At 36.7% G+C, this 14,351-nt stretch overlaps 1 pseudogene; it reads left to right on the forward strand.

Moving 5' to 3' along the window:
- The first annotated feature begins 7,841 nt into the window (after positions 1-7,841).
- Positions 7,842-14,351, forward strand: part of LOC127418012 (myosin heavy chain, fast skeletal muscle-like) — a 28,115-nt pseudogene continuing 21,605 nt past the window's right edge.

Consider the following 14,351-nt stretch of genomic DNA (forward strand, 5'->3'; position numbering starts at 1 on the left):
CTATGCACGTTCTGATGAAACACATTACGCTATCAGCGTAAAGCTCGATGTTGCCATCAGAGGCGGACCGGAACATCTCCCAGTCCGTGTGATCAAAACAGTCTTGTAGCGTAGAATCTGATTGGTCCGACCAGCACTGGATCGTTCTGAGGGTGGGTGCTTCCTGTTTCAATTTCTGCCTGTAAGCGGGCAGAAGCAGAATGGAAGAGTGGTCCGATTTGCCAAATGGTGGGTGGGGGAGGGATTTGTAGCCATCCCGGAACGGAGAGTAGCAATGGTCCAAAACCCGGTCCCCTCGTGTGTTGAAACTAATGTGCTGGTGATATTTTGGTGCGACTGATTTTAAACTGGCTTTATTAAAGTCCCCGGTCACAATGAACGCGGCCTCAGGGTGCGCGATTTCCTGCTCACTTATAATCCCATACAGTTCCTTGAGTGCCCGGTCTGTGTCGGCTTGTGGCGGGATGTACACAGCTGTGATAATGACCGCTGTGAATTCCCTCGGTAGCCAGAATGGTCGACACAGAAGCATAAGAAATTCCAGATCAGGAGAGAAGAAAGACTTGATAGAATGTACGTTCCTCTGATCACACCAGGATTTGTTGATCATAAAACATACACCACCACCTCTGCTTTTACCCGAGAGGTCTTTCGCTCTGTCCGCTCGGTGCACGGAGAACCCCGCGGGTTCAATGGCTGAGTCTGGAATCTCCGCAGACATCCAAGTTTCTGCTAGGCAGATAATGCAGCAGTCCCTCGTCTCTCGTTGGAAAGAGATCCGTGCTCTCAGCTTGCAGAGCTTGTTATCCAAAGACTGAACATTTGCCAGTAGAATACTGGGTAGCGGGGGTCGATTTGTGCAGCGTCTTACTCTGATGAGAACGCCGGCTCTGTTTCCCCTTTTCCTCCTGCGTTTCCGCGGCCGTGCTGCCCAGACAAAGGGGTCCGCTGGCGTGTTTGTAAACAGCGGGTTGGCATTGAGGAATGTGAAGTCCGGTTTACGGTGTGAGATTGCTGAACCAATGTCCAAAAGTGTTTGTCTGTCGTAGACAATAAGGCAGACAACATCCGAGACAAAAAACATAAGAATTGTGAACAAAACAAACAAAACATTACTATGTTGTGTCGGAGCTCGCAACGCAGCAGCCATACTCGGCGCCATCTTGAGTCTTCTGATATCTGTTATGTAATTTTTACTAGTAAGAAAGTCTTGTTAGATATCATTAATTACACTCCAAATTATTGATATCTGAAATCCACTTCCAGATATCAGAAATACCAAATGTAACATGTTGAAATTCAAAAATTACCATTTTCACTAGTTGTAATTCAGTTGTTGATATCAAGAATGAACATTTTACTAACAATGTAATTATTGATATCAGTAAAGGGAGCTCTACTTGTAACAGTTATTGCCTTGATAATTAAAATAGCCTTTGCAACTAGTGAAAATGGAATTACTGATATCTTAAATGTGATTTTAACAAGTAAAAACACTATTATGGATATCTAGAAATACAATTTTAACAGGTAAGAATAGCTATGGTAATGACTTTATGAATATTAATGAAACCTGGATTTCCATGTATCCACTTTTAGAGCCAATAGTAGCAGGTTCAAAAATGGAGGGAGACCATTTGGGTAAAACAGCTTGTTTTTATTTTTGTACGTTTTTTTTTTTTTTTTTTTTTTTTTTTTAATGCTTCAGAAACGGAAAATGAGAATTCATTTAAATTTTACTTTTTTGTCCATTGTTAAAAAAGGAAAAGAAAAACAATATTAGATTTGCATATGTGGGCGGCACTGCAACGCCCCTTTCATCTGATTGGCAAACCTGCCGTCTTCTACTGCCTTAATCCTTTTAGCCAGAATAACAGTTCGTACCGCTCTGCATATTTGGCTCAATTTTTATTAAATATTGTCCAGAACAACCACTAACTGTAAACTACACATGCCATACGCAGAAAAATCTTGTTGCTGGGCACAAAACTGGTGCTGTTGCAAGGTGTTGTCTCAATGGATGATGCGTAAGAGATCGCAAGCCACATCATATGCTGACTGGGAGTTTAGTCTCTATAATATATAATTTTTATATTGAATAAATTGTTTGATTTTGTAATACATTTGTTTTCATAGCGTTTTAATAAATGCAATGGCGAACGGGATTAATGGAGTACAGAAGGAGCAGGTGTAAATTTTATTCATTCCAACTGCAATATACTGCTCATTATTCACAAATAAGGGTCGTTGTACAGTCCTGTGTGCCGACGGAGTTACAATCGGGATGCGTTTTGTCCGAATAATTAGTCTTAGCTATAGTTTGATGGTTTTAAATGAGTGTTTAAATTTGACATTGCATGATTTTTCTGACATAAGAAACCAGTAATAAAAAAAATCACTCCCTGCGCTAAACGCCTCCCACATCTGCTGCTGTCTGTCCAAGGAAAAAGTCTTCTTACCTGCTAAGCCAAAATCGTGGAGGAATGGGTTACAATAGCGCATAGTAACATAAACGAATCTTCTAGAATGTTAATATTGTACGTCTGTGTGTTACTGTATGGTAATTAAGTGCAAGAAGCGCAAAAATGTTTTTTTATAATAACGGGCGGACCCTTTCAACCAAAAAACGGAAATTTTATCTTTATGGAAAGTATTATATGTATTATAATTACACATATTAATTTCATAACAAAATTTTATCAAATTATAGTTAGCAATCTTTAACAATATTAAATCAATAAAACTTGAATAAATGTAAGTTGTATTAATATTAGTTAAAGATCACACAATTATTATGTTATGAAATTGAAATGTGTAAATCTTAAATATAAGCAATATATATATATATATATATATATATATATATATATATATATATATATATATATATATATATATATATATATATATATGAGGTCTATTATTTTCAGTTAGAAAGCCAAGGTAATTGTTAGTGCTGTCAACAGGGCTAAGAGACTAAATTATCATTTTTACCTTAACCTGTTGATGTTCATCGTTCTGCAAAACAAAATGCAGTCATTATGTGGTGAATTAAGTTGTACATTTAAGAAAATATTTTTCAATATTCCCAGCGAGGTAAATTACAAACATTTTTAAAGATACGCACAAATATAATGAAGTGGCAATGACGAGCAGCACTACAGCCACATTTCAGCACTGTCACACGGACAGCGACTCTCTTAAGTAGCACTTAAACTGCGTCCTCGCACGTTCATGTTAAACGCAGTTTTGGGAAACGCACGTTAAAAATAACAAACATTCATAAATTCGTTGGTAGAAAACTCTCTTAACCGCTAAGATCAATCGTAATTGGGAAACGAGGCCCCGGCTGTTAAATTAGTGCATTTCATTTTAAACTAAAGTGCATAAAATAGTAATAATAATAATAATAATAATAAAGATTTAGCCAATTTATTTTCTCAAAGGTTAAGTAAAAAGTAAAACATGAAAACCATTATTTTTACGGCTTCTTTACACACACAGGCACACAAGTTGGTTAGATTTTTATATCTATTCATCCTTGTTCCTCCTACCCAAACATTAATTTAGCCTACGATTTTATGCAAAGTGAAGGAACACGTTTTCATACATTTATCAACAGCACACAGATACATTAGACACAATAGTATCCATCTGCTGAGCCACAGAGCCGTATAGGTTTGACAGAGAAGTATAAATCGGCCTTAAGTCACAGCAGTTTCAGGCCCGCAGTCTCCGGACTGATGTTACGGACGGAGTTAATGACAGAACAATCATGCCGGAAAGCACGGTAAGTTGTTGTCTATGTAAAGTTTTATTAAATCTAGCATTTTTGGTAAACAATTACTTTATTAAGCTAAGTATTTATCTGCAAACTACTGGATCTGTATAGATGTGTTTTATAATGAATATTATTCTGGAAACAGTTCGATTGTCGATCAGGTTGTATTTATTTATTTTTTTTAAATGATTTGGTTTTGAGTCACTCAAGCTTTTGTTGTTCAAATAATTATTTTAGTTTAGTTTATTATTATTTAAATTTCTTATCAATTCTGTAATTGATTTTTTTATTTTATTTTGCATTGTACTACATTTGATTTGATTAAATACATATGACATTAAATGCCCATTCTTTGTGTCTTTTTTAAGTACTCTTTGTAACTTTAAAGAAATCTTTGAACAGGAAAGAAGTCAAATGATCACATATAGGCCTAATATAGTCAAATGGGTAACACCGTACAATAAAGTTTCATTTGTTAACATTTGTTAACTTGAAAAACAATGAGCAATACATTAACAGCATTTGTTAAACTTTGTTAATGTTAATTTCAACACTTACTAATATATTTTTAAAATTAGAAGTTGTAAATGTTAACATTAGTTCATAAAATATAAATTAACAAAGAACAATGTTTTACCCATTAACATTAACAGAGAATAATAAATGCTGTTAAAAACATTTTCTTTGCTAATTCATGAAACTGTATTAACTAATGTTAACACATGGAACCTTACTGAAAAGTGTTGAAAAGGCTACCATTAAATGTTTTAGTAATCAATTCAAAATCGATGTAAAAACAGCACATTTGAAATCTAAAAAAGCAAACAAATGTAAGAAATTATGCTCCAAACTATAGATGGCGCTAACACTGCACTGGTCCTGAGACTGCTGTGGCTCTGCGGCTCTGCAGATGGACGTATCTCGATACACATTACAAAATCATACAATGTTATTAAATATAAAATAATATACACCTTGTGGTGTTGATATGAAAAATTAAAGTGTGGTTTATAAACGACAGAGGAAACGGATCGTGGGGATGAAGAAAGTTCTCTTTTCCGCTTGCGTATCCCCTGCAAGGTTCCACACCTTTCTTTTTAAATATTCACAAGGTATGTAAGCAACTCGTAAGCACTCCTCATTATTATGCACATATCCAAAAAGGAATTTATGATATCTGAAATGACCATTTTAACTAGTAAAAAATTACATTTCAACATGTAACAATTCCTTTTTTACATGTAAGAATTCAGTTACAGATATCAAGAATTATAGTTTTTACTAGTTGAAATTCCATTTTTGATATCAAGAATGTATTTCCGCGAGTGATTACGTCATTTTTTATATCAAGAATTCACGTTTTTACTAGTGGAAATGTAATTATTGATATCAACAATTGGCATTTCCACTAGTGAAAATTACATTCCTGATATCAAGAATTAGAATTCTAACTAGTGAACATTGAATTGTTGATATCAACAATTCATATCCTACATGTGATTAAAAGTTAAAAGGGCACCAAAACTATACAAAGGTCATTACAGATATCAACAATTAAATTAAGTAGTTAAAATGATAATTCTTGATATCAAGAATGTACTTCTTACTAGTAAAAATATCATTTTTGATATCAACAATTACATTGTTACTAGTCAAATATAAATTTCTGATATCAAGAAATTCATTTTCACTAGTTAAAATGTTAATTCTTGATATCTATAAATGCATTTCAACATGTTACAATTGGGATTTCAGATATCAATAATTTGGAGTGTAATTAATTATACCTAACAAGACTTTCTTACTAGTAACAATTACATAACAGATATCAGAAATTAAAATTGCCACTAGTGAAAACTGAAAATCGGATATCAAAAATGAACATTTTTTGCTAGTTGGAATTCAATTGTTGATATCAAAAATTGGCATTTTCACTAGTAGAAATTACATTCTTGATATCAAAAAATTATATTTTTTTACTAGTAAGAAAATATTTTTTTATGTCAATAATTGCGTTTTGAATAAGAGTGAATGACATATCGGTGTGAAACTTTACTAGTGAAAATTAAATTACAGATATCAAGAATTCACGTTTTTACTAGTAGAAATGTAATTATTGATATCAACAATTGGCATTTCCACTAGTGAAAATTACATTCTTGATATCAAGAATTAGAATTCTAACTAGTGAACATTGAATTGTTGATATCAACAATTCATATCCTGCGAATGAATAAAAGTGAATTCGGCTTGCCATATACGCTGCACGGAGAGAGATGATGATGAGACATATGCACTGAGAGACATGTATTTTTAGTCCTATAGAATGAAACTGTTTTTTTGTGTGTGTGTGTGTGTGTGTGTGTGTGTGTGTGTTCCAATGTGTGGATTACTGCTTTTCACCAACATGTACAATTGAAAAATGTGGGGATTTCGCGCACTGTGAACGCGGAATGTGCGGGGATACTTAAAATGTTGCACAAGACGTTAAATCCCACTACGAAATTCATTAAGTGGGTTTTTATTTTTATTTTATTTTTTCCTTCTATTTTCTACACATTGGTAATAGCTGCTGCTAAGACACTTGGAAAAGAGCGAGGACAGTGCTAGGAGAGTGCGCTCGGTGTCTTTATGATCTTGTGCGTGCACAGGACTGTGCCTTGGCGCGTCCAGTGGCACGCTAGCTCGCGCATCTTTGCGAGATAAATATATTCACGCTCGCTCTTCGGTAAGAAGACTTTGTTCGCTCTGTGTAATTTTTGTGCTCTCTCACTTGTTGTTTGCTTGCACTAATGTTATAAATGCAGCACTGGCCTGATCGGGCAAGTGACCGTTAGCAACTGGCCCGAATCTCTCTCAAACTGGCCCCGGGCCATCGGGCAGTCCTTATTGTCGAGCCCTGCAGTAGGAGGTACTTTTTCATATTGTAACCAATAAAATGTATGATGCTTTTACACATTATGTAAAGGCGATTAAAAACATACACATCATGTTCTGAAATGCATAACATATGATCATGCATTTGTTTTCGTTTCTCGTATCACTTCTCGCGTGTACTCTGTTGTGAAACGTAATTTGGAGTACAGGCAGAGTCGTCGGGGATTCGTCAGTAGTGAAATGTTTTGTAATGTGTTCGCCCCTGTCGCTGATTCTTCGTGTAATTTGAAAACCCTACGACTTCCATGACAAGACAGACAGTTGTGTAATATGAACGGTACCACAATCCGACGTCTTTGAAAGTCCTGTAGTGTGTCGGAGGCATACGAGCGGGGATTCTGGAGTAGAAATGTTCGAAGCTGCTCTGAATGTCTTTCCACTCTGGGATGTCTCTCAGGAAAGATGCCTGGGCCCTCTCAAGTTTTTCTGTGTTCTCCAATGAGTGGCTCCAGTTTTGGAGGTAATCCACCGATGCTGAATAAAAGCCTCTCACTGCACAAAACAAATCATCCTCTTGCATATCACCAGCTTCAACCAGGCCCGGGCATCCAACATGCAGAGATGCATCCTATGACTAAATGTAGTTTATGTGTAACTGTATTTCTTGACTGGTCGGTAGAAGCTTCATCTGGTCTCTAGAAGGAAGGTAGTTGCCCCATACATTATATTGCTTCATTGAAGATGCAGATGGATAAGCAGTCTGTTGTCAAATGTATGAATGTATGCTTATGTCAGCTGTTTGTCATATATTGTCAACTGTGCTGACGTTTTTGATAAATTAGGCTTATGTTTTCTGCAGCCAAATTTTGATTCCTGACATTTTCCCACACATGTATAAAATCTAAATATGTGGTATACAGAACTGTCTGGGAATAAGAGAGAAAACGTGGATTTAAAAGGATATTTTTCCATTTTGTCTTCATCTGTGTATTTGTTTTCATTTAATCAAAGACTCCATAAATTAAGAACAAGTGTTTTCACACAATTTTTTGTATCCCTTTGTTGACATTTGCATTTTAGTAATAAACAGCTAAACTAAGTGAGACTCTTAGTGAATACAGTGTATGAATTGCACATTTGATTACTATAGTGCTTCTTTTTACATTTTTAGTAAGCCGCCACCATGAGGACGGACGCAGAGATGGCCATTTATGGTAAGGCTGCCATTTACATTTATGCATTTGGCAGATGCTTTTATCCAAAGCGACTTACAGTGCACTTATTACAGGGACAATCCCCCCGGAGCAACCTGGAGTTAAGTGTCTTGCTCAAGGACACAATGGTGGTGGCTTGTGGGGATCGAACCAGCAACCTTCTACTAGTTATGTGCTTTAGCCCACTATGCCACCACCACTCCGCAAACCTGAGAAGGAGAGAATTGAGGCTCAGAGCAATCCCTTTGATGCTAAGACTGCCTGCTATGTGGTTGATCCCAAAGAGTTGTATGTCAAAGGAACAATCAAGAACAAAGATGGTGGCAAAGTCACCGTTATTGTGCTTGACACTAAGGAGGTGAATTTTCCACGATTCATAAAAAAATTGAATTCTCATCTCAAACCAATCAGTTACATAGTCTTGATAAATCAATATATGCTGGATGACATTTATAGGAGAGAGTTGCTAAGAAGGATGATGTCCACCCAATGAATCCTCCCAAGTTTGACAAGATTGAGGACATGGCCATGATGACCCATCTCAATGAACCCTCTGTGCTGTATAACCTCAAAGAGCGTTATGCAGCTTGGATGATCTATGTGAGTTAAGAAGCTACGTAAAACAGTATTCAAGTTCATTTTTACCATGATGCTGTAATCTGACAACTTATCTGCTCATTTCATACTCTGGACTGTTCTGTGCTACTGTGAACCCCTACAAGTGGCTCCCAGTGTATGATGCAGAAGTGGTGGCTGCCTACAGAGGCAAAAAGCGTATGGAGGCCCCACCCCACATCTTCTCTGTCTCTGACAATGCCTATCAGTTCATGCTTACTGGTAAGATCTAGATTATAAAAAGGTAATTCTGATATGTGGATATCTGGTCTTTAGTTTTCATCAAACAATTACTTTTTCATCAAAAAGTTATTGCCTTTGAATTTACAGACAGAGAGAACCAGTCTGTCCTTATTACGTATGTATCTACTTCTTTGAGATGTAAAGAACAGTTAAGCTTTCTTCTCATGGAACTTGCACATGTCTGATCATCTTTTGTCTTATCATCTCTCATAAACCAGTGGAGAATCTGATGCTGGAAAGACTGTGAACACCAAACATGTCATCCAGTACTTTGCCACAGTTGCAGTGGTGGGTGAGAAGAAAGAGCAAGCTTCTGGCAAAATGCAGGTATGAGATATAAAACTATGTTCATATCTTTATGTGAAATATATTATTTTAAATGATACAGTGTCACAAAAAATATGATTACTATATTGAGCATTGTCAGCTGAATTTGCAATATACCAATCACTGACTGCAAACATGAAACAGAAAATAAATGTAAATCCTTGGCACGAAACAGGGATCTCTTGAGGACCAGATCATTGCAGCCAACCCTCTGCTTGAGGCGTATGGTAATGCCAAGACTGTGAGAAAAGACAACTCTTCTCGTTTTGTAAGTTCACCAGTTTTTTATTTACATGCAGTACAATTGGAATGTTCTATTACATTTTTCTATACACTGTTGCCTGAGAAGTCTGTTCATATTTTATATAGCCTTCTGTCTTTGCACAATAGCAACTCCGATGTTATTTTGTTCTAAACAGGGTAAATTCATTAGAATTCGCTTTGGCACAGCTGAAAAACTGGCTAGTGCTGATTTTGAGACATGTACGTGGACAGGGTTGGGAGGGTTACTTTTGAAATGTATTCCACTACAGATTACAGAATACATGCTGTAAAATGTCATTTGTAACGTATTCTGTTAGATTACTTAAGGTCAGTAACGTATTCTAAATACTTTGGATTACTTCTTCAGCAGTAGTAGATTTTTTCACTTGTTTTGACTATAAAAACTCTGCCAGTACAGTAAGACAAAATACACATGTTAAAAATACATTCTCTGAAAAACCTAAATATCTTATGCAGTGTTGTTTCTAAAACAAGATAAATCTAACTGATCTTGTTTTAAGGATTTTAGATATTTTTACAGGAAAACAATTACAAAATTATTATCAAGAATACGATTTTTGCCCTAATATCAAAGGTCTTACTAGAAAAAAAGAAATTATGATCCAACATGAATTTTCTTGATAAAAAAATATAATTGTGCCTGGTAACATGTGCATATGAAATGGCTAGAAATAGCATTTTAGCTTAGCGTAAAGCTGACAAATTACACAAGGTTTATTTCTATTTCTTCTGCTCTAAATTTACTTCTTTGTCTGCTTGTATGAATGTAACACATCATAAGAAAACGTTTCACCGCTGTTCAAATGCACTTTGGATCACATCATTTATATGTAAAAATGTTTTCCATCTTAAAGGACTAAATATTAAATGAAACAAATGACAATAAAATGCAAAGTAATCTCTTCAGTAATCAAAATAATTTTTGAATGTAACTGTGTTCTAATTACAAATGATTTAAATTGTAACTGTAGTGGAATACAGTTACTTATATTTTGTATTTTAAATACGTAATCCCGTTACATGTATTCCTTTACTCCCCAACACTGTACGTGGATATGCTTTTAATTTATCAATCTGTATATTCTTCTTTGTCTATCACTCTTCAGAACATGACTTCATTACATTCTCTCATCAGATCTTCTTTTGAAGTCTAGAGTGACATTCCAGCTTCCAGATGAGAGAGGCTACCACATCTTCTACCAGATGATGACCAACCATAAGCCTGAGCTGATTGGTAGCTGCACAAATGTTTTTCAATTTCATTTTGAAATGTCAGTGTATATTGTAAAAGGCTTGGTGATGAGCACTCTGCTTATTTTACAGAAATTACACTCATCACCACCAACCCTTATGACTTCCATGTGCAGTCAGGGTCAGATCACAGTGGCAAGCATTGATAATAAAGAGGAGCTGGTTGCAACTGATGTAAGTTTTAAGAACAACTGAAATATACAGTATGCCTCTTAATTGTTACTGCATATACTGAAAATAATATAAATTTTTTAGACTGCTATTGACATTCTGGGCTTTAGTGCTGAGGAGAAGATTGTTATCTACAAGTTTACTGGAGCTGTGCTGCATCTTGGCAACATAAATTTCAAGCAGAAACAGCGTGAGGAGCAGGCTGAGCCTGATGGCACAGAGGGTGAGACTAAATAGTTCTTATTTGTTATCAAGAATGCTTTGAGGGATCTTTATTTGCATTAAGATTTGCATTTTTTTTTTATTTAAGGCAAGAAACATTTTTTGTAAAAAAAAAATAATTGCAGAGGCTGACAAATTCGCATACCTTCTGGGCTTGAACTCTGCTGATATTCTGAAGGCTTTGTGCTACCCCAGAGTGAAGGTCGGAAATGAGTATGTGACCAAAGGTCAAACCGTGCCACAGGTATGTAGTAGTAACATGTACTAAGCAACAAGAGTTGCCAGCAAAGACAAATTATAAAACAAGCTGTATGATCAGCACCTTGGCAAGTGTGCAGCTTTCCAGAAACCAAAGCCTGCCAAAGGCAAAACTGAGGCCCACTTCTCTCTGGTTCACTATGCTGGAACTGTGGATTACAACATCGTTGGCTGGTTGTACAAGAACAAGGATCCAATGAATGAGTCTGTTGTGCAGCTGTACCAGAGGTCCCCTGTCAAAATTCTGGCTACTCTCTACCCACCTGTTGTTGAGGGTAAGTGTATTCATTACAAGTGCATATTTAAAATATAGTTCAGTTGGGATCACTTTTATTGAAAAATATCTTAATTTTAATTAATTGGAAGCTCGGGTACGGCACGGGACCCATCTTTATGATGGTAGCCCGTGAAAGGAACAGTGGCGCGCTCCTTCCCTCCGTAGTGCTAGTGTCTTCTCCTTGGGCAAGAGAGAACAACCCTCAAGCCCCCCTTGCTAGGGTCACAGCTATAAAGGTTTTTCCATCACTCTGTAAGAACCCAGAGTTTAATAGATCCCTTTTTTACCTCTTTACTATTATAAGAAATAGGAAAAGAGATGACTCATTTGCCGTGAGTTGCGACCCATGTTGGTGGAGGAAGAGATCCTGGTCCCTGAGAAATGCGGTTTGCTGCGGACTCCATTATTTCAACATGTTATTTTGGCTCCTACTTTACCTAGGCGGGAGGTTGGAATGGCTCGATCCAATCAATTGGCTGGTCAAGACTTGCCCTGGGACTGCTCTAGGTAGGATAACTGAACATCAGATATTTCTCAGTCTCCCAGTAGGCGTTGGCTAAAGGTCGGTCAAGTAAATTGAGCAACTTGTTGCTCAGTTTGCTTGAGTATATCATCCCTGTATCCCTGATGCATAATCAGCTGGAGATCTGCTGTGCTGTGCATCTCTCTCTTTTGAGCTCCAAGGTGAGTGGGGAGCAGAGATGATGAAACTGAAAACCTAAAACATGGCTACAAAACACAACTCAAAAAAAGGTTTTTGGACTTGGACACTGATAATACTTCAGAAAACAAAGATGCCTCTGTACCGAATAATGATGACTGGCCAAAATGTATCATCATTGAAGCTGCTGCTCCAGACTTTCCAATCAGCAAACTTTCCCCTTTTGCTATACAAAAGAGTATTGCAGGAATTGCAGGTACAGTAAAAGAAGTGAAAAAGCTTCGATCTGGTCAAATTCTTGTGGAGTGCAGTAAAAAGGCCAATGCTGAAAACCTACTACATGCCAGCATGTTAGCTGGAGTACAGATAAAGACCTTCTCTCATCCAACTCTGAATTACAGTAAAGGAGTAATCCACACTAGAGAGCTGGATGACGTGGATGAAGAAGAAATAACGCATGAGCTCAAGACTCAAGGTGTAACGAATGTTAAAAGAATAATAATCAAGAGAGGAGAGTGAACTATCAAAACTAGTACATACATCCTCACTTTTAATAAACCGCTATTTCCAGAAAAAATTTGAATTGGATACCTAAGTGTTCCGGTGGACCTATTTGTACCCAACCCTCTGCGGTGTTTTAACTGTCAAAGGTATGGACACAGATCCAATGGCTGCAACAACAAACATATCTGTTGCAACTGTGGGGAGGAGCGCCATGACAAAGAGGGTTGTGAAAAACCACCTAAATGTTGTAACTGCTCAGTTGACCACCCAGCTGCATCAAAACAGTGTCCTATGTGGATCAAAGAAAAAGAAATACAGAAGATCAGATGTACTAAGAGAATCCGTTATCTTGAAGCAAAGAAAATGGTGGCTGCTGTCCCTGTGTTTACTCTGAATAAAACTTTTGCCTCTGCAGCAAAAAAAGCTATGAGAACAATAGATTGCCAGACAGATATTACCTGGATGCACAAAAATAAACCCCAAACTATAAATTATAGTAATACTCCCCCAAAGACGAAGAATACAGGCCAACTATTCTTCCTAACAGGTAATGGATAATGTTATCATCCAATGGAACTGTCATGGTATCAGGGCTAATTTTACAGAGCTACAACGTTTAATTGCAATCACCAATCCTATAGCCATATGCCTTCAGGAAACACAATTACCATCAGATTGTACTCTCTCTTATAAAATGTTTAACATTTTAATAAGAAATGATGTGATCCATAGTCATATAAATATTAAAAGCAACCTACAGGTGACAGCAGTATGACTGACTCTGCAGAAAACCATCACAGCCATTTCTATCTACATTCCTCCAAACTCAAACTTGACACACATGGACCTAGATCAACTTGTTGCTCAGCTCCCACCCCCCTTTATTCTCATGGGTGTTTTTAATAGTCACAAATTTCTGTGGGGCAGCAATCATTGCAATACAAAAGGTAAGAATATTGAAGATTTTATAGATAACCATACTTTATGCCTTCTAAATAATGGATCAAATACCTATTTACACCTGGAACATGGAACATCCTCTGTGATTGACTTAACAATTTGTCAGCCTGGATTGTAATTGGACCTATCACGGAGAGTCTGGCATGACCTCTGTGGTAGTGACCACTTCCCAATCATTGTAACCATCAAAGGAAGAGAGGAAGATACAAATATACAAAGATGGCAAATTAAAAAAGCTACTTGGTTTCAATTTCAAACCCTCTGTTATGAGAGGCTTGCACAGTTTCCAGAAGACAGCCCTGATGCTATGCAGAATTTTACTAAAACACTTATAGCTATAGCTAATGATACAGTCCCAAGAACATCTTTAAATATGAAATGTAGGCGACTTCCATGGTTTGATAATAAATGTAAGGAAACCATAAAAGAAGGGAAGAAAGCTGAAAGGCTTTTCTTTAGACACCCGTCAACTAAAAATCTTATCAAACTCAAGATGAGTAGAGCACGAGCAAGAAGAATCATAAATTAAGTTAAAAAGGAAAGCTGGAGAAGATTTGTTTCCAACTTGACAAGTATTTCATCAAACCAAATATGGGAAAGGGAAAAAACAATGGCCCTCAAATACAACACATCAAACAGCATGGTACACTCCTGATGTCAAAACAAGAAACTGCAAACATTCTAGCAAAAACTTTTGAAAGCAAT

This window comes from Myxocyprinus asiaticus, chromosome 3 (genome assembly GCF_019703515.2).
Source record: "Myxocyprinus asiaticus isolate MX2 ecotype Aquarium Trade chromosome 3, UBuf_Myxa_2, whole genome shotgun sequence".
In the NCBI taxonomy this organism is placed as follows: Eukaryota; Metazoa; Chordata; class Actinopteri; order Cypriniformes; family Catostomidae; genus Myxocyprinus; species Myxocyprinus asiaticus.